This window comes from Sinohyriopsis cumingii, chromosome 14, assembly GCF_028554795.1.
Source record: "Sinohyriopsis cumingii isolate HCF-2022 chromosome 14, ASM2855479v2, whole genome shotgun sequence".
Taxonomy (NCBI): Eukaryota; Metazoa; Mollusca; class Bivalvia; order Unionida; family Unionidae; genus Sinohyriopsis; species Sinohyriopsis cumingii.
Window position 1 is genome coordinate 73,487,104 of NC_142974.1, and position 22,501 is coordinate 73,509,604.

Below are 22,501 nucleotides of genomic sequence, written 5' to 3' on the forward strand. Positions count from 1 at the left end.
CTACGGTACAATTATGATGGTACCTTAGAGACGGTACCTTCCAAAACTAGACACAAAAAAGGAACGATGTACAAGCTTGAGACTGCATTGCGACTAGTATAAAAAGGGTTATGGTCAAGATCGATAGTTCATTGTGACTACCAAGACCAAGCGAACAAGATGAATACTTTCAGAGAAATGCAAAACAAGTTCAGACAGGCACAATTCAAGTGTGGGGCTTCTGAAGTGGAATGTGATTGTGAGCCTTGCGATGGGATCGATGCTGTACGCTGTGACCTTAGCGATGACGTAAAGCATCATGGGAACTTTAGTGTCACTACCCCTATCACGGAAAGTGATGCTGTGCATGTCAAACATGAGGGATGCGAAAGCGATGCCGCTCGTCCTCTTGGACACTTTACTGGGTTTCGTTTAAAAGGTGAATGTCCACCTTCACGTCTACCTCCTTACGGATGTCATCCAGCCCTGAGCAAACTCCAGTCCATGTCACCCTGCCCTCATCGAAACGAACCTGTGAAAGACGAATATTCGTTCCCTGTGCGTTTGTCGGAATACTGCAACTTTGAAAATCGTTTTCAATCGTTCAAAGGAAAATAGCCTAAGTATCTGGGAGGACCGACCCCCAAAGAATTAGCCAGAACCGGATTTTTCTACTTGGGCGAAGGGGATAAAGTCAAGTGTTTCAGTTGAGGTGTGTCACTTGATCACTGGGAACCGCAAGATTCAGCCTACCTGGAACATGCTCGATGGTCTCCCAGTTGTCATTACTTACCCTTAGTAGGACAATATATTTAAATGGATACTTTACAAGAGAACATTCGTGCTTTGCCTGTGGAGTTGAGAGAACGCATTTACCGAGAGCTGGTCAAAATACAAGTGAAACGTAAAGAACAATTGCATCCGTTACGTCACCGGTGTTTGAACCACTGGTACCTGAGTGCTATACAAGGACTGATTCAGTTGAAAGTGTTCCATTGGACAGACATTGATCAACGACCCCCTAGTTTTAAAAAGGATTGGTTTGCTATTGATGATTATATCTGCTACTTTGCAAACTTACTGCATCGAATTCCAGAGGAAGAGTTAACGAATTACCAACATCTTGTACACAATGTGAAAGAGGAAACTTCTGAACGAATTGTAATGTGTAAATTAGTAATGAAACGATTTAAATTCGGCACTGAAGTAAAACCATGTCTGTGCAAACGGTACATTTCTTGTGTCAGAAAGAGGATTTAGTATGACCTATTCATGGTAACTTTGCTAGAGAACATTCGTGCTTTGCCTGTGGAGTTGAGAGAACGCATTTACCGAGAACTGATCAAAATACAAGTGAAACGCAAACGCAGAGTTATTCATCCGTTTTTAAATTATGCTCTGTTCCAAAGTATAAGAAGACTGATTATGAGTGGATATTACATCAGGCACAAAGGTAAACGAGGCTATTGGCCACCACCCAACGATTCCAAAAACAGTGTATACACTTATGGATACTTTAAAAGAAAACATTTTGGGCTTGCCTGTGGAGTTGAGAGAACGCATTTACCGAGAGCTGGTCAAATTACAAGTCAAACGTAAAGAATAGTTGTATCCGTTACGTCACCAGATCTTTAACCACTGGTACCTGAATGGTATAAAAGAACTGATTCGTCAGAAATTGTTTCAGTGGTCAGATCTTGTTCAATACTTCCAGGCCCCCGATGATCCACGTGTTGATCATTTTGGTTACTTCGAGATTCACCTAGTGCAACGCATTGAGAAAGACAAGTGAAAGGATTACCAACATATTTTACGTGGAATCTACTTAGAGGAAGAGGACACTTCTAAACGAACTCTAAAGTTTAAGTTACAGTTTGGAGCATTTAAATTTCCCACTGGAGAACGAAGATCTCTGGGTAGAAAATACGTGTATTGCTTCCGAAACAAAGAGAATATGAAAACAGGAATCCATGCCAGGACTTTTATCACATGTGATTGAACAGATTCCGTGGAAGGAACTCAATGACCATATTTAAACCGTGCATCATTACCATCAATTATTACAAGAACTGTATCCATTCAATTTGGGTCGACGCATAGTGTGTGTCTTGGTGAGTTGTTTTCTGGGATTTCGTTTACCAGCCGATTCCTTGTGGACTCTCTATGAACAGTATTTACCACCACATTCAACATGAAAGTGGTGCCTTTAAATGTTCACGAGACACTCATTTTGCTCAAAGCCTTGCGTTTTCATCTGGATACTTCTCGACCTCTACGGGAAAAAAAAAATTCGTCAACATTTAGCTACCGAAGACGTGTATGACGATGTGTGTGTAGCTTGTGACTTACACCCCTATTGGACAGATGTCCGTGACGGGAGAAAAGGGGGTTTTGAAGCTTGGACACAAGAAATGGCCCAGTATGCACGAGAGTTGTTCAAGTAAAAAAGTTACTTTTCAACCAGTGTTAGTACCAGAAGAACCCGTCACCCAGGACAGGACTGTCGTGGATATGCCTGAAAGACCCTTTCGATAGGACACTTGTGTGACCTTACCCCCTAAAGAACTGGTCAGAACCTTACCCAAAATATGTTGTACAGACACTTATTCGATTGTTTATTCCGCGTTGATGGTTATCATGTGCCTTTTATCGTTGTACTTAAGCCTTTGGCTTTTATGTATTTTTGTATTTCGTATTCATGTTTAAAACATTCAATAAACGTGTTCTGAAAAAGTATATAAAGTCTTGTCTTGTTTGTTTTCGTGTCACAAGTGACATTCCTGACACTATGGCTACCTCTGCTGTCTCTGCTCCCTCTTCCTCCACTGTCAAAGTCATCGACGAACGCTTAGATCGTGCCAGTTTGGAGGCTTTGTATCTTCGCCATCCCTTTAACATGCTCATTGCTGGACATAGCGGTTCAGGCAAAACCGAATTTGTCAAACGTTTGATCGAACATAAACATCATTTGATCGATCGACCACCTCAGCGTATCGCGTGGTGTTACAAAGAGTGGCAATCGGCGTACAGCCTCTTGCGAGAAAGTCAAGGCGATTCCATTTGGTCATTTTCGACGACATGTTAGGAGAAGACGAAGAAGAAATTAAACTGTGGTTCACGCGCGAAGGGCATCATCGTAATGCCAGTGTCGTTTACATCACCCAAAATTTGTTTCAACAAAGTAAAGTCCATCGCACCATCAGTCTCAATGCGCATTACGTGGTCTTGTTTAAAAGCCCTCGAGATAAATTGCAAGTACAAGTCTTAGCCAGACAGTTAGGGACGCCTTGGCAGAGTCAGGCGTACGACGCTGCCACTCAAACTCCACACGCCTATTTACTCGTCGATTTGAAACCTACGACCCCCGATGCCGATGATTTGCAATTTCGTACCCACTTGTTTCACCACTGGGGCCAAGACGGAGGGCCTGTCCTGTACACGTCTCCGTCCTCGACTTAACCGCACCAAAAAAATCTATAAAAACCTCAAACATTTTTCGTCTGTCTCACACAGCGTCAACATGACGTCCCTTCAATCACATCTCCCCGTCAAATTGATTCGTGCCTTGTATGGCATCAGTCGAGAAAAAAAAATCACAAATACGGGCTCGTGTCTTAGAAGCTAGTCTCAAAGAAGTCTTACGATGGCTCACGGTGACAGCACGTCAATTACTACAAGGGATCATTCAGATTCCTCATCAAACCAAACGCTTTTTTTGATCGAAACAAAGTCGCTTTGACCCAACTGGCAGATCCTCGCATCGACACTCAAACCAAAAAACAAATCATTTTGAAACCTGGAGGAAGCGGTACTCTAGGAGGGGTCATCATTCGCTCTCTCTTAAGATGGGATCATAATGCCCCCAAAGTTCTCCCCAAGAAAAAAGTCAAACGAAGCTCCAAGAAGAAGAAGGAAAAGACCAGGTCCCCAAGGAGACCTGTGTCTCCAAGAACTTCTCCAGTGGCAGGACCCTCCTCTTACCAGACACCACCACGGAAAAAGAAGAAGAAAACCCCCAAGAAAAAGAAGCAGAGAAAAAGTCCCCAGAAAAAGAAAAGTCCACAGAAAACTAGTCGCAAGAGAGGCACTTCGGCCAGGACGCAAACTTACACTCGCAAACCACGACCTGCAACGGCGGTGACTGCGTCTCCGGCAGCCTCAAGTTCATTAACTTCCCCGTTGATGACACCAAGAACTGAAGAATACTTGGAGACGTTGATCACACCAAGAACTTCTCCGTTGATGACCCCAAGAACTTCCCCAGTGTCAGGACCCTCCAATTTAGTGGCAGTGGCCGCTGCTCACAAAGTACCTGCTCCCAAAATCAAAGTTCAAGAAAGCTCGGGCATGTTACAAAGTTTACTGGATTTGCCCAAGCAAGAACTGGCTCGATTTAGTCCGTTGCGTACCCCTGCACGACATGTCATGCCTGTTCTGAAGTTAATACGACGTAAAGACAATCAGTGGCGACGCGTTCCAGTATTAAAAAGGTGTGTGACCGAGTAGGGGTATCAGTGTTTTGGTGCTCCTGAAGATGTCACCCTCCAGAAAACATTCCTCTTCTAAACAACCCCAAGGAAAGAAAAGGAAAGGACTGCCTCCTCGTTTAGTCAAACATGGGGACATGTTATCTGTCCTGTCCAAAGCTTCTCCACCCCTACGAAAAAAACTCATTCAATCAGCCTCCAAAGAGGTCATCGATACCGTGTGCGAATGTTGTTTGAACGTCTTGAAAGGCACGATCCCTTTGTCCAAACACCAGAAACAATGCTTAGGCAAACATCGTCACGTTCTTCGCCAAATGGTTCAAAAGAAAATTCCCATCCGACAAAACAAGATGTTGGTCCAACGTGGAGGAATTTTACCCCTCTTGTTAGGCCCATTACTGAAAGGCTTCTTGGGAACCATGTTGGGAGGACTGATGGGAGCAAGATAAAAAGGCCCTCTGGAGTCCCAAGATCTCAGAATCGACCCCTGACATCCCATGGAAGGACGAAAACTAGCTTTAGTGCCTTACAAACGATGGATGGAATACCATGGTTGGCAAGAACAACGTACCCCGCATTTACCTCCCAATCCCCATTTGAGCGAAATGTCCCAGTTACAGCACGAATTGCCGTCCTTAATGGATGGCCAAGATTTGTCCGAAACTCTTGCAACGACTGCAACTCTTTCACCAGAAAACCTCAGACGAAACAGCTCTTCCCACTCTGAAAGATTTTAAGACCTTGATGAAAAGTCCAGCACCATCACCACTACCAGTGACCAAGACAGAAAAAGGAGAAGAAGAAGAAGGGTTTGAAACTCCACCAGAAAAAGTACGCAAGTTAACAACACCACCTACCTCCAGAATTGGATGGATTAAAAAGATGATGACCACCCCTTCTTCATCAGAAGAGAAAAAGAAGGTGAAGACAGAAGTGAAACAAGAACCGATATCCCCTGTTCAGACATCCTTCTCGACACATATTACCGGCCGCACACGCAAAGCATTACAATCCAAGAAAATACCCCAAGAGAAAAAGAGTAGCATCTTCCAAGAGTGGGTGCCTTATTAACAGACAAACCAACAAATGGAAAAAGTGTTAGCCAGCATTTACTACGATCCCTCGCATCCTGCAGGTTACGCAGGAGTTCAAAAATTGTATCGTGCTGCCAAAACTCGACTGAAAAGTCTCCGTTTACCGCAAGTGCAACGATGGTTACAAGAACAAGCTACTTACACTTTACACAAACCCATTCGAGGTAAGTTTTCCAGAAGTCGCACCCGAGTGGAGGGTATCGATCATCAATAGCAAGCCGATTTTTAGCCGATGTCTCTCGTTTGGCCAGCTACAATCGCGGCTACAAATATTTGTTTTGTGTCATCGACGTCTTTTCCAAATTTGCCTGGGTCGTACCCTTGACTTCCACATCGAGCAGCGAGTTAGTGCGAGCCCTGCAACGGGTGTTGAAAGAAAGCGGTCGTCACCCTCTTCGATGGCAAACGGAAAAGGTACCGAATTTCTGAACCAAGCTTTCCAAAAAGAATTAAAGAAACGTGACATTCATTTTTTTACCACCGGGAATCCTGAAACCAAAGCCAGCATCGTGAAACGTTTTCAACGCACTTTGAAAGAACGCATGTGGAAATATTTTCCGCATCACCACACTCTGAAGTACATCGACATCTTACCGCACCTGGTGCAAGCGTACAACCAATCTTACCATCGGACGTGCCCCTCAAGAAGTGACTCCCGAGAACGAAGTGTTGGTGTTTGAGCGCTTGTTTGGTACGTCCCCGACGAGGGCTGTCCCCAAGAAAAGTGTAGTGTTGTCCGTAGGAGATTGGGTGCGCATTGGCAAAACTAAACGCACTTTCGACAAAGGTTACTTACCTAACTGGACTACCGAATGGTTTCGTGTCACTGGACGAGTGCATGGCCGTGATCCTGCCGTCTTTAAATTGGAAGACATGAACGGAGAAGTGCTCAAAGGAACGTTTTACTTACCCGAGTTATAACGTGTCACCAAAAAAGAAGACGACGTGTACGACATCGAAAGCATTCTCGAACGCAGAACCCGTAAAGTGGGCAAACGACGTGTCAAAGAAGTCAAAGTACGTTGGAAAGGATATCCACCCAGTTTTGATTCTTGGATCGACGCTTCGCAAGTCATCGACTATAAAAAGAAGTGACCATCATGCCCTTTCACACAGACGCAGCTACGTCGACCACTCCTTCACCTAGTTCTTCTGTGCAAGATTTACAAAAACAACCTTTGTGGGTGTGGTGTGGAGAACGTGTGCCTAAAAAGCATATCGTCTTTTTCTTCCAAATCTTCGTGGTGTATTGTGTCATCGGGGCAGCCATTGCCAATTTAAGTTTGCTACAAGGAGACAAACAATTGTGGACCATTTTATTGAGCAGTTGCATCGGTTACCTGCTTCCTAATCCCTCCCTGAAATTCACCTCGAACGGGAACAACCGGAACCTTGTGTCCAGTGCCAGTACCAGTCACCACTCCAATAACAACAACAACCCTATTTTGGGCGGAGACACTCCTCTGACGTCCAGTAACCCCTCGGACAGCCACAGAACTCTGGAATTATGAGTTACCAAAACCAATTTTACTTAACCTTACCTAGTCACAGTTCCATGGAGGTGTTTCCCCACAACACGTTGTGCTATTACACGGCCAAATTACCTCATCCTATGCAATTAGACCACGAAGCCCAAGGGGAAGTGGCTTTAGTGGAAATCATTCACCCGGCCCAAGTCTTCAATGTCCTTCCCAATCAAAATTTGTTTGAGGTGGAAGTTCATGACGAACAATTGCAACAGTACTTGGATACCCATGTCAAGTATGACAAGAAAAACCCTGGCACAAAAAATCAAAAGTGGACCACCTATCACTTGTTCATTCCCCCAGGCTATTATTTTAGTGGCCAACATTTGGTCAGCACCATAGCTTGCAGGTTTAATGTCGTGTTTATGAAAGCTTTGGAGAGTGTCAAAAAAAGTGTCACCCTGGAGTACCACAAAATAGCTCGTCGCTTTCTGATGAAATTTCCTGAGGGGGGTAAAATCATGTCTTTCTTATTTTATCCTGAATTGTTTGACATGTTGGGCGGAGACATGGACATGAGGATGGCCATGATCAGGAAAAACGAATTGCCAGTCATTTCCGACAACGATTCTTTCAGCAAGTTCTTTCTTACCCCGGTAGAATTGAACCAAGGACTGAAATTGATCTTTGTTTACTCCGATGTGGTGGAGTATAACGTGGTGGGACACACCTCCGTACCGTTACTGCGTGTCATTCCTTTCAAAGTGGATTCTGCCACGCTCGCTGACGAGGAAGGTGGAAACACTTATCACGTCCACCGCGAATTTGTACATCCTCACTATTTGCCTGTCAGCAAGTCGTATTTGGACACTGTCAACATTGCTATAAAAGGAGATCTGGGACAAAATATTCCATTCACCAAAGGAAAAGTCACGGTGAAACTCCATTTTCGAAAACGGTTCTCTCACGACTCGTAAGTCATGTATCCAGTGTACCGAGGGGTTGCTCGACAGCGAGGACACGGTTTAGGAGATATGTTGAAATCGGCCTTTCGTTCGGTGGTCCCCGTGTTGAAACCGATGGTGACACGCGGATTGCACGCCTTGAAAGATGCGGCACTGACACACGGCAAATAATTTCTCCAAAATCTCATCATCGACAAACAAAACCCCAAAGAACCTTTCTTGAGGGCAGGCAAAAATGTCTTGCTGCAAACAAGTAAAGACTTTTTGGGTCGACGAGAAACACCTATAAATGCCCTGCACGCTACCGAGTCAGGCATTCAGCAAGGACAAGGCAGAACGAAGAACTCCCATAATCTGGTCGTAAGGACGTGCAATACTACAAGCGAGGAACGCGGAGTAAAAAGTTTGATGTAGGCGATCAAGTGTTCGTGCTTATCCTTGCGGAAACAAAGAAAGCTGCTTCTCCAATGGAAAGGGCCATACAAAGTCAAAAATGTGAAAGGCGAAATGGACTACATCATCGTCATGGAAGGTAAGTCCAAGATATTTCACGCCAATATGCTGAAACTCTACGTAGAAACACATAGTCAAACAATAGATAGCGGGGTTTTAAAAAACCTCACCAATACAAAATAGGAGCAATCAGAGATGCACCTTGTCCAGCAACTAACAAACTAGTAAGATCTTTCCTAGGTTTGATTCGGTTTTTGTTCCCAATTTTGCGGCTACTACCAGCCCATTAACAGATTTGACTAGGAAAAGGCAACTTAATAAGGTTCCCTGAGGGGTGTGCCAGGAAAAAAAAGCATTTAGCGCTTTAAAACAGAAACTGGTAAGTCCACCAATCCGAAAGTTGCCAGAATTGAATAAAACGTTTGTGATGTGGACTTATACGTCTGATACCGGTATTGGGTCTGTTTTGCTACAGAAGCGAGAAGGGATGAAACTGCCCATTGCTTAAGCAAGTAGCAAATTCCTTTCTATGGAGCAAAACTACTCCGTGATTGAGAAGGAGTGCCTAATCTTAGTATGGGGGATAGGAAAATTACATACGTACTTTTTGGAATGGACTTTACCATACAAACGGACCAGTAGCCGCTCTTGTACTTGAAAAATGCAAAGGTCGCCAACGCCAACGCAAGATTGCTGCGTTTGGCGTTGACTTTGCAACGGTATAGTTTCCGAATCGAGGCGAAAATTCCAAATTCATCGTATATGTTTATATGTCATAGTTGATATCCATTTTGAAATATGATCGGCAGGGACAACAGGGAAAACTGATGTGTATATATATGTATATAAATAAATATATATATATATATATATATATATATATATATATATATATATATATATATATATATATATATATATATATATATATATATATAACGATCGAATCGTTGGTACTCGCAATGTCTAGACATTAACTCAGTCTTTAAAGCCAGAATATAGTGTAGAAGAGATGAACTATGCTCTATTGAGTTTTTCTCTGCAGCTGTCTTCATATAGATCACGTTAAGAATTTATACACACACACACACACACATACACACACACACGTAGGCGTGATACATTATTGATAATAATATTAATTGCAAAACCTGAACTTCTTTAGAGGCTCAGGTTTGTTTCCCGATAGACAGCTCGATAAGGTGGATTCTCTGAATAAAATTACTTTAGGACAGGTAGGTTCTCTGAGGATGTGGAATATTTGCATATTGTAGCTAGGAATAGTAGCTAAAGGCGTTCTCATATCTTACACTTGACACTAACTGTCTTGGTTTGGTCAATGAATTCGTTCCTTATTCTCATATTATGCGTGTATCATAAGTACAAAGAAACAATTTAGCTTGTATTTAGATAGTGTTTGTGAGGATAAACATTTCTTTAAATGGTTCGTTGGAACTACAAGTGTTCAATGGACTAAAATTGTATCTGCGACTTTGGTGAATAATACAAAAGGAGATATGGAATTATTATTACACATTAGAATGTTTTGGTAGACCAATACATTCCATGACCTAAGGTTTATACGACACATTGTGTTCTTTAGGACTTTAATATGTCTATTTTTATTATACTGGATTAGTATCATAATATTTTAAGGGCCTCGTAAATATCCAATTGATACGGTTGATAATTAAATTGTTCAGTTCCACAAAACTAGATGATTTTGCTTCTTCATATTATATAGCATTACTGTTTCTATCAGAGACCTAGAAGGCAGACTAGAACTCCAGGGAAGACAACATACATGACCACATCAACATAGGTTTTCTCAGGCAGCTGTTCACTTTATGGTTTCCTGTTTCAAAGAAGCCTGTTACCCAAAATATCTCACAATGAAACCAATCATTGACTGTATATTAAGAAGTACATACACCAGTAACTTCAAATGTTTGTGTGAGGAAGATATTCACATTGCCGAAAGCTAACTGACTAAACAAAAAATACCTTACAGATGGATCTGCGCATCCAGGCTATTTGTTGATTGTATGTTGAGAAATAGATACACAAACATAATCAAATAAGTAAGATATCGTATTAATTACATGTAATACAACATGAAGAGAAACAAATGATCATAGTATGCACTCAGAATATTTTTATTAAATAGACAGTTATAAAATATATCTACAATTTGTTATGGACAGTACTATATCGTCCTTAAAAGTTCTGTTCTGGGCAAGGAATACCAGAATAAAGTAAATAGGGTTGGGCAGGCTAATTTTGCAGGCTATCTTGATTCTGCTGCTGCGATATATATGCAGGTTACACACTTATACGTTCATTAGATCAGATTTATTTGACCTTTACCCCCAACATAATAGACAAGATCAAATGTTGAACAATAATATTAGAAAAAAATTAAAGAGAAGTCGTCCAAAGTGACTTCACTAAATTGTGTATAATAAATTTTACAATATGTCTAGACCAGAAGATCTGAGTGATTATTGCTGTGAATAGCTCATTTTTTGCCGATTCGCCAGGGCCATCTAAATCTGATGAAGAGTCTGCGACCTGGCTCACTGGCGTCATCTTCGAGCACTCTGTAAGAAAAAGAAAACTTTATTCAGTGAAATTTGAAACCTAATAATTTTCTCTGTCTATCTATATATCTATATATCTATCTATCTATCAATATATCTATCTATCTATCTATCTACATATCTATCTATCTGTGTGTATGCCTGTATGTTATTATATCATATATGTGTGTATGGCTGTCGTTGGAGTTATTGTTCTTCATGTCTAGCTTTATTTTTTCTATACTGGTTTTTCTCTCCCTACTTTTATGTCTGTCTATAAGTCAGTTAGTTTATAAAAACATGAAGGTACCTTCTTACTAACCGACTAACCGACTCACCTACAACCTGTCTTCAATGCTCACGACCGCCCATCTATCTAGTTTGCCAGTCAATCACCTATACTGTAGCTAATTTCCTCCCTCTCTTTTATTTATTGCTAGTATAGAAGTATTGCATAATCAATATGACCTTGATGAACACTGAGCGTCTTAAGATCAAAATGTTTATGTTCAGAGATCGTGAAACATGCGTTATTTCAACCATTGATTTTCTTGGGTTTTTTTTCTTATAGATCCGTAAAATATAAAAATGGACGAGTTCACAGAAAAGTACAGTATTTGCACAGACTTACTGATTAAGGTCAACTTTTCCATTCTCAATGTCCCTTAATAGAGTTTCCAACGTATCAACATCCTCGGTCGAGTAACTTCTCCGTTTTCGATGATCTGTGGATAAAGCAAATTTATTGGTGCCCACACGCATTAGATAATTAATATAGAGATTGATTTTAAAAAAGATGATTAAAATGTAAACAAGAAATATGGGCCTCGAATTTTCAGTTCCAAATTCCGTTTCTTGTGCAAGTGAGCTAATTATGTATAGGAGTATGACAGCTTTACAAAGTTTACATTCGATTTCCAAGATAAAAGTAATATTGTATTGATATAATGTTCGATTTCTTCTAAACTTCAATATGGTTTGATTATTTTGTCTAAAACGTAATCATACGTCACACGCAGGATGTCTTACTCAATTCTACAAATGTGTCAGTTTATACATAATCAGCTTACATAGACTAATTTGAAAAACCGCATCATTATAAACGGATTATAAATAGCAGGTACCAATGTGCCAGAAAAACGAATGAAGAGAGGATTATGTTTGAAAAGTAAATGAGGCATTCGGTGCATGATAATATCTATGAACCTTTTTATATAAATTGTATCTGACTTGACAATTCCTTAACTCATAAAAGAGGAAACAAATTAACATCGATGAGGTTAGAAATTAATTTATTTCTGTCATCATAATTGCGCGTGTAAAAATAATGAGTCAGCTCTTTCTCTTACTTAGGTTCTTTCATTTTTACAATTGGGCAAAATATTGCGTCTCTACGTTTATGTGTGTTTGTCTCTCCACACAACCTTTAACATTTAGCCCACTAGGATTTCCGTTAAAGCAATAATTGTACGACAGCGGCTATAATCCTTCAAGACATACCCATGCCACTACAGCTGCGTGATATATAGCATGGCGCGTTGTCACATCTTCATTTTTTAAATACCCAATAGTTTCCCCAATGGTTCGCGCCAAAATCTGCAATAATCAGTGGATTTTGATTCCGAACATTGGTCTTAAAGTCTTTTCAAAGATACCTCATCTTATCAAATAACTGTATTCTTTAAAAGGACGAGATTTAAACGCATTGTTATGTAACTTTTACACCGAGGCTTGCCAATGAGTTTACACTCATACAAACATAAGAGAGTTTATCCAAATGTTCCTGCAAACGTTGATCATAATTAGGCAGATATACGTTATGGATAACTGAGTTGATTGTGCTCTCCCATAATTAATTTAGGAGACCATTATCAATGATACATATTGTTACAATTATACACGTTTAGTCCATCATCTTCATTTGCATTCAATAACGTGATATTGGTTTCAAGTAAGTCATATTGCATCTCTAACCTTTCGTTTCCTTCATTATCACCTAGTGACCATCATCCTTCAAGAAATATTCGTGCCTCTAATATTGCCATGTGACATGCCATGATGCGCCTTGTCAACAACATTTTAAGTACCTTACTGTTCTCAATCGTTTGCGCAACAATGCACACTAATCACTGAGTTTTGAATTGGTATATCGGTCTTTATGTTCCATTTTGGACATCTCCATCTGATCAAACAAGTATAATCTCAACGAGAATGAATTCTCCGTTTAAGGGCGTCGTTCTGTAATATTTACACCGCTGTTTGGCAATGACTTTACTGATGTACGTCTTATTAAAAACTGACCGAATATGAAATAAAGATATTGAGTACGCTTTAAAAAAATATTTTATTGTAAGTCAAAGAAAACATAATGTATTGTATTTTTTTGGACATTTTTGAGATTATTTATAGCTAAGCTTGACCGATATATTATATCCAAGAAGCGGTGAGCCACACAGTTTTACCGGAAGGCGCAAGTTGGGAGACGGCTTTGAAAAGAGTTTGAATACGAAATAATTCGAATGCATTTCATACTTCCAATAAATAAGTTTAACGAAAATAACTCCGGGCGAGAAAGATCGACACAGGCTAACTTTTGACTCTCCTGCATACGTAGAAACACAAAATTCTGGAACTGTAAAGAAATGATAAAGAAAGAAAAGAAAGATAGAATGAGCGACGGATAGAAAGAAAGACAGGAATACAGAAAATAGAATGGCAAAATAAAACAAATACATACCTTTAGATAAAGCCAGTGCACACAGAACCAGAAGCAGCAGCAACAAAGTGAGATCCTTCATTTTCGGAAAATGACCCTCTACCAGTTCGCAGCTTGTAGTCGAAATGTTGGGTGGATCAAACCTTGACTATTTATACGTGTTCTCAGGTGTATTATTTATCGGTTGTCACGGCGGACCAATAGGAGACTATTTTATTGATATTGTAATCAAACGACATCCCCCAAAACACTTGAACCGAAGCATGGCTGACGAGATCTGTGCTCGGGAAAAAATGTATTAGAATTCAAAGTAATTTCTCTGTTATTTGTAACGTCACTGGCTTGTAAAGTTGCGCTTGATAACACTATTTTAGCCAAGCTACATTAAAGTTATCAAGGAGCTTCAAACGAATTGATTTGGAAGGAATGTTTCTTATCAAGGAGAGTACAGACAATCAGCAATAGCACGTGAACGTATTTATTTTTTGCGATGATTCTATCTTGATTATAATAATAATGCATCCATTGCCGAGCACATTACTTCTCAGCAACATTGAAGGACAGAAGTACAGAACATGACTTCGGTGTAAACTCTAGAGTAGATATAAAATCTCTAACTGAGGTGGAGGCAAAGTGACGCTGTTAGAAACGTTCCAACGGTCTTTAGAACTTACCTCTATTTCTACATAAAACGTTAATTCTACAATATTTGGTACTGCTAGAAAGACTTGGTAAATCCCATGTTCAGTATTATTTTTTTTTTTTTTTTTGACTAATGGAAACACTTAAAATAAGCAACGAATTTGCTGCATACAGTACAGCATCTTGTTTTATTGATCACAGTTCAATCATATGGACCTGGATAGAGAGGCAGGGGAGTATGTGCCCTTAGTGAGTAGTGGACTGCCACTCATACTGGTATACATTTCACCCAATCTAGTAGAAATACAGTCAATCAAGCAGAAGTCCATTATGGGTTGTATTGAAGCTGTAGTGTCTTTTATTGTATTCCTCATTGATTACATTGCATTCTCGTTGCGAGTTGACGCACTATGAAAACAATGGGAGACACCCCGAGAGTGGAGCCTAAACCATGGCTGATTCCAATTTAATACCTTTACCTGTACAAACTCTAGAGTGGTATCATTTCGTTATACATAGTGGTCTAGCTAGGAGTACATAACGGCAAACCCAAGTAACCTAGAAAAATGAGAATCTAGATTTCATCGATATCTTCCTTCCCTGTCCATTATGTAACGTACGCACAAGAAAATGCCTAGTTACAGGTTATATTTGCATACTATTCTGCATCAAGTATTACATTCCAGTTTCATTCTTAATAAATGACATTTCATTAATGTTTTATGCGCTAGTTAGAAATTTTTCATACGTTCTCTTTGAGTTCCATGTTATATTCAATACCGACTGTGAAGAAATTAATGAATGCAGAAATACACATACAATTCGATAAGAGATTACGTAAGGAATGACGTTATTATTTATATAGGACATGTACAATCACGAACACTGGAACATCATGACATACATATACAAACATGTGTATGTGTATGATTTGGATTTTTAACGTAGCTTTAACAATGTTTCAATCATATCGCTGCGATGTCTGCAGTGTGGCAGTTTATAGTGATTTCTAGCACTGGGGCATCATGCCTTGAAGACGGCTGTAGTATATTTGGAAAAATAAACTATCACAGGATATGGCAATACTCTTCGGCGAACACATTATTTGATGTTGACACCACTTATATCACCAGTGTCAAACACAATTCCGTGCAGGAAGGTCCATGACATTATTCAAGATTTAACGGATTACTAAGCGCACACGTAACAACTGATTATTGAAGATCTTTTGAAGTTTGAATTGCATCTTGTGCGGATATTTCCGACTGAATTTCGTGTATTTCTTTTGACAACAAATTCTTATAGCACAATTATGAACAGTACATACAGTACATTACATTTGAACTATATATATGCATAAAGTGAGTGTGCAAATAGTGATGTGATACGCAGGTCGTATAAGGTCGTATGTACTCAAGGTGGCGAACGAATCAAGTATGGCGGGATATTTCGATACGAAGAAAACAACAGATAGAGTATTAAGAGAATTTTATCGGCCTGGTGGCAATAGTAATGTAGCGAAGTTTCGTAGGTCGTGGAATGTTTGCCTGAAGATGGTCTCTAAGGGCAGGGTAACTACGGTACCGTTAGATCAGATCCCCCTGATATGAACTCTGTTTAAAAGAGGGCCCGTTGACATTGTAGGACATATATTTCCACATACAGATCGGAAATCTGATACATAATAACGCTGGTTGATTACGCCACAGCTTTCCCATCAATCGAAACCGAACGTGTAGCCTAAGTGCTCGTAGACATGTTAAGCAGGGTCGGAGTGCCCGAAGAGGTTCTTACTGATTGTGGAGCGCAATTCTCATGGAATACACTAGTAGGTTGTTGTTTCTTTAACAGTTGCGCACAACACCCTACCACCCTATATGCAATTGGGTGGTAGAGAAATTCAACGGAACGTTGAAGCAAAAGTTGGGACGAATGTGAGCGGAAAGTACAATGGATTGGGATAGGCACCTGAACGTAATGCTGTTCGCGTATCGTGAGGTTCCTCGCGAAAGCGTAAGCTTATCCAAGTCTGAACTATTGTACGGTGGGACAGTTCGTGGTCATATGCGTATCCTAGGCGAACTGTAGTCAGGCGATGTAGCGAACGAAGAAGTTAAGACCACTTACCAATACGTGGTAGATTCGTGCGAAAGGTTATGGAGTACATGTCGAATGGCGAAAGAAGAATTCGCATAATCTGGTCGTATGGACGCGCAATACTACAACCGAGGAACGCGGAGTAAGAAGTTTGATGTAGGCGATCAAGTGTTCGTGCTTATCCTTACGGAAACAAAGAAAGCTGCTTCTCCAATGGAAAGGGCCATACAAAGTCAAAAATGTGAAAGGCGAAATGGACTACATCATCGTCATGGAAGGTAAGTCCAAGATATTTCACGCCAATATGCTGAAACTCTACGCAGAAAAACATAGTCAAACAATAGATAGCGGGGTTTTAAAAAACCTCACCAATACAAAATAGGAGAAATCAGAGATGCACCTTGTCCAGCAACTAACAGACTAGTAAGATCTTTCCTAGGTTTGATTCGGTTTTTGTTCCCAATTTTGCGGCTATTACCAGCCCATTAACAGATTTGACTAGGAAAAGGCAACTTAATAAGGTTCCCTGAGGGGTGTGCCAGAAAAAAAAAAGCATGTAGCGCTTTAAAACAGAAACTGGTAAGTCCACCAATCCGAAAGTTGCCAGAATTGAATAAAACGTTTGTGATGTGGACTTATACGTCTGATACCGGTATTGGGTCTGTTTTGCTACAGAAGCGAGAAGGGATGAAATTGCCCATTGCTTAAGCAAGTAGCAAATTCCTTTCTATGGAGCAAAACTACTCCGTGATTGAGAAGGAGTGCCTAATCTTAGTATGGGGGATAGGAAAATTACATACGTACTTTTTGGAATGGAGTTTACCATACAAACGGACCAGTAGCAGCTCTTGTACTTGAAAAATGCAAAGGACGCCAACGCCAACGCAAGATTGCTGCGTTTGGGGTTGACTTTGCAACCGTATAGTTTCCGAATCGAGGCTAAAATTGCAAATTCATCGTATATGTTTATATGTCAGAGTTAATATCCATTTTGAAATATGATCTGCAGGGACAACAGGGAAAACTGATGTATATATATATATATATATATATATATATATATATATAACGATCGAATCGTTGCTACTCGCAATGTCTAGTTATTAACTCAGTCTTTAAAGCCAGAATATAGTGTAGAAGAGATGAACTATGTTCTATTGAGTTTTTTCTGCAACTGTCTTTATATAGATCACGTTAAGAATTTATACACACACACACACACACACACACGTAGGCGTGATACATTATTAATAATAATATTAATTGTAAAACCTGAACTTCTTTAGAGATTCAGGTTTGTTTCCCGATAGGCAGCTCGATAAGGTGGATTCTCTGAATAAAATTACTTTAGGACAGGTAGGTTCTCTGAGGATGTGGAATATTTGCATATTGTAGCTAGGAATAGTAGCTAAAGGCGTTCTCATATCTTACACTTGACACTAATTGTCTTGGTTTGGTCAATGAATTCGTTCCTTATTCTGATATTATGCGTGTATCATAAGTACAAAGAAACAATTTAGCTTGTATTTAGATAGTGTTTGTGAGGATAAGCATTTGTTTAAATCGTTCGTTGGAACTACAAGTGTTCAATGGACTAAAATTGTATCCGCGACTTTGGTGAATAATATAAAAGGAGTTATGGAATTATTATTACACATTAGAATGTTTTGGTAGACCAATACATTCCATGACCTACAGTTTATATGACACATTGTGTTCTTTAGGACCTTAATATGTATATTTGTATTATACTGGATTAGTATCATAATATTTTAAGGGCCTCCTAAATATCCAATTGATACGGTTGAAAATTAAATTGTTTGTTCAGTTCCACAAAACTAGATGGTTTTGCTTCTTCATATTATATAGCATTACTGTTTCTATCAGAGACCTAGAAGGCAGACTAGAACTCCAGGGAAGACAACATACATGACCACATCAACATAGGTTTTCTCAGGCAGCTGTCCACTTTATTGTTTCCTGTTTCAAAAAAGTCTGTAACCCAAAATATCTCACAAAGAAACCAATCATTGACTGTATATTAAGAAGTGCATACACCAATAACTTCAAACGTTTGTGTGAGGAAGATATTCACATTGCCGAAAGCTAACTGACTAAACAAAAAATACCTTACAGATGGATCTGCGCAACCAGGCTATTTGTTGATTGTATGTTGAGAAATAGATACACAAACATAATCAAATAAGTAAGATATCGTATTAATTACATGTAATACAATATGAAGAGAAACAAATGATCATAGTATGCACTCAGAATATTTTTATTAAATAGACAGTTATAAAATATATCTACAATTTGTAATGGACAGTACTATATCGTCCTTAAAAGTTCTGTTCTGGGCAAGGAATACCAGAGTAAAGTAAATTGGGTTGGGAAGGCTGATTTTGCAGGCTATCTTAATTCTGCTGCTGCGATATATATGCAGGTTACAAACTTAAACGTTCATTAGATCAAATTTATTTGACTTTCATCCCCAACATAATAGACAAGATCAAATGATAAACAATAACATTAGAAAAAAATTAAAGAGACGTCGTCCAAAGTGACTTCACTAAATTGTGTATAATACATTTTACAATATGTCTAGACCAGAAGATCTGAGTGATTATTGCTGTGAATAGCTCATTTTTTGCCGATTCGCCAGGGCCATCTAAATCTGATGAAGAGTCTGCGACCTGGCTCACTGGCGTCATCTTTGAGCACTCTGTAAGAAAAAGAAAACTTTATTCAGTGAAATTTGAAACCTAATAATTTTCTCTGTCTATCTATCTATCTATCTATCTATCTATATTTCTATCTATCGGTGTGTATGCCTGTATGTTATTATATCATATATGTGTGTATGGCTGTCGTTGGAGTTATTGTTCTTCATGTCTAGCTTTATTTTTTCTATATTGGTTTTTCTCTCCCTACTTTTATGTCTGTCTATAAGTCAGTTAGTTTATAAAAACATGAAGGTACCTTCTTACTAACCGACTAACTGACTCACCTACAACCTGTCTTCAATGCTCATGACCGCCCATCTATCTAGTTTGCCAGTCAATCACCTATACTGTAGCTAATTTCCTCCCTCTCTTTTATTTATTGCTAGTATAGAAGTATTGCATAATCAATATGACCTTGATGAACACTGAACGTCTTAAGATCAAAATGTTTATGTTCAGAGACCGTGAAACAGGCGTTATTTCAACCATTGATTTTCTGGATTTTTTTTCTCATAGATCCGTAAAATATAACATGGACGAGTTTACAGAAAAGTACAGTATTTGCACAGACTTACTGATTGAGGTCAACATTTCCATTCTCAATGTCCCTTAATAGAGTTTCCAACGTATCAACATCCTCGGTCGAGTAACTTCTCCGTTTTCGATGATCTGTGGATAAAGCAAATTTATTGGTGCCCACACGCATTAGATAATTAATATAGAGATTGATTTTAAAAAAGGATGATTAAAATGTAAACAAGAAATATGGGCCTCGAATTTTCAGTTCCAAATTCCGTTTCTTGTGCAAGTGAGCTAATTATGTATAGGAGTATGACAGCTTTACAAAGTTTACATTCGATTTCCAAGATAAAAGTAATATTGTATTGATATAATGTTCGATTTCTTCTAAACTTCAATATGGTTTGATTATTTTGTCTAAAACGTAATCATATGTCACACGCAGGATGTCTTACTCAATTCTACAAATGTGTCAGTTTATACATAATCAGCTTACATAGACTAATTTGAAAAACCGCATCATTATAAACGGATTATAAATAGCAGGTACCAATGTGCCAGAAAAACGAATGAAGAGAGGATTATGTTTGAAAAGTAAATGAGGCATTCGGTGCATGATAATATCTATGAACCTTTTTATATAAATTGTATCTGACTTGACAATTCCTTAACTCATAAAAGAGGAAACAAATTAACATCGATGAGGTTAGAAATTAATTTATTTCTGTCATCATAATTGCGCGTGTAAAAATAATGAGTCAGCTCTTTCTCTTACTTAGGTTCTTTCATTTTTACAATTGGGCAAAATATTGCGTCTCTACGTTTATGTGTGTTTGTCTCTCCACACAACCTTTAACATTTAGCCCACTAGGATTTCCGTTAAAGCAATAATTGTACGACAGCGGCTATAATCCTTCAAGACATACCCATGCCACTACAGCTGCGTGATATATAGCATGGCGCGTTGTCACATCTTCATTTTTTAAATGCCCAATAGTTTCCCCAATGGTTCGCGCCAAAATCTGCAATAATTAGTGGATTTTGATTTCGAATATTGGTCTTAAAGACTTTTCAAAGATACCTCATCTTATCAAATAACTGTATTCTTTAAAAGGAATAGATTTAAACGCATTGTTATGTAACTTTTACACCGAGGCTTGCCAATGAGTTTACATTCATACAAACATAAGAGGGTTTATCCAAATGTTCCTGCAAACGTTGATCATAATTATGCATATATACGTTATGAATAATTGAGTTGATTGTGCTCTCCCATAATTAATTTAGGAGACCATTATCAATGATACATATTGTTACAATTATACACGTTTAGTCCATCATCTTCATTTGCATTCAATAACGTGATATTGGTTTCAAGTAAGTCATATTGCATCTCTAACCTTTCGTTTCCTTCATTATCACCTAGTGACCATCATCCTTCAAGAAATATTCGTGCCTCTAGTACTGCCATGTGACATACCATGATGCGCATTGTCAGCAACATTTTAAGTACCTTACTGTTCTCAATCTTTTGCGCAACAATGCACACTAATCACTGAGTTTTGAATTGGTATATCGGTCTTTATGTTCCATTTTGGACATCTCCATCTGATCAAACAAGTATAATCTCAACGAGAATGAATTCTCCGTTTAAGGGCGTCGTTCTGTAATATTTACACCGCTGTTTGGCAATGACTTTACTGATGTACGTCTTATTGAAAACTGACCGAATATGAAATAAAGATATTGAGTACGCTTTAAGAAAATATTGCATTGTAAGTCAAAGAAAACATAATGTATCGTATTTTTTTGGACATTTTTGAGATTATTTATAGCTAAGCTTGACCGATATATTATATCCAAGAAGCGGTGAGCCACACAGTTTTACCGGAAGGCGCAAGTTGGGAGACGGCTTTGAAAAGAGTTTGAATACGAAATAATTCGAATGCATTTCATACTTCCAATAAATAAGTTTAACGAAAATAACTCCGGGCGAGAAAGATCGACACAGGCTAACTTTTGACTCTCCTGCATACGTAGAAACACAAAATTCTGGAACTGTAAAGAAATGATAAAGAAAGAAAAGAAAGATAGAATGAGCGACGGATAGAAAGAAAGACAGGAATACAGAAAATAGAATGGCAAAATAAAACAAATACATACCTTTAGATAAAGCCAGTGCACACAGAACCAGAAGCATCAGCAACAAAGTGAGATCCTTCATTTTCGGAAAATGACCCTCTACCAGTTCGCAGCTTGTAGTCGAAATGTTGGGTGGATCAAACCTTCACTATTTATACGTGTTCTCAGGTGTATTATTTATCGGTTGTCACGGCGGACCAATAGGAGACTATTTTATTGATATTGTAATCAAACGACATCCCCCAAAACACTTGAACCGAAGCATGGCTGACGAGATCTGTGCTCGGGAAAAAATGTATTAGAATTCAAAGTAATTTCTCTGTTATTTGTAACGTCACTGGCTTGTAAAGTTGCGCTTGATAACACTATTTTAGCCAAGCTACATTAAAGTTATCAAGGAGCTTCAAACGAATTGATTTGGAAGGAATGTTTCTTATCAAGGAGAGTACAGACAATCAGCAATAGCACGTGAACGTATTTATTTTTTGCGATGATTCTATCTTGATTATAATAATAATGCATCCATTGCCGAGCACATTACTTCTCAGCAACATTGAAGGACAGAAGTACAGAACATGACTTCGGTGTAAACTCTAGAGTAGATATAAAATCTCTAACTGAGGTGGAGGCAAAGTG

The 22,501-nt window shown here is 39.0% G+C and overlaps 3 long non-coding RNA genes across 5 annotated transcripts in view; all 3 read right to left on the bottom strand.

Moving 5' to 3' along the window:
* Positions 1–22,501, bottom strand: part of LOC149784145 (uncharacterized) — a 135,706-nt gene that overhangs the window by 13,581 nt on the left and 99,624 nt on the right. The gene's annotated exons all lie outside the window — the stretch shown is intronic.
* Positions 10,585–13,900, bottom strand: LOC149784146 (uncharacterized). Its single transcript, XR_016413757.1, has 3 exons — positions 13,761–13,900; positions 11,655–11,748; positions 10,585–11,044 (listed from the first exon to the last, which is right to left on the bottom strand). It is a non-coding gene; the product is annotated as an uncharacterized LOC149784146 (long non-coding RNA).
* On the bottom strand, positions 18,744–19,925 carry LOC149784147 (uncharacterized). The gene is made up of 2 exons (XR_016413758.1): positions 19,780–19,925; positions 18,744–19,203 (listed from the first exon to the last, which is right to left on the bottom strand). It is a non-coding gene; the product is annotated as an uncharacterized LOC149784147 (long non-coding RNA).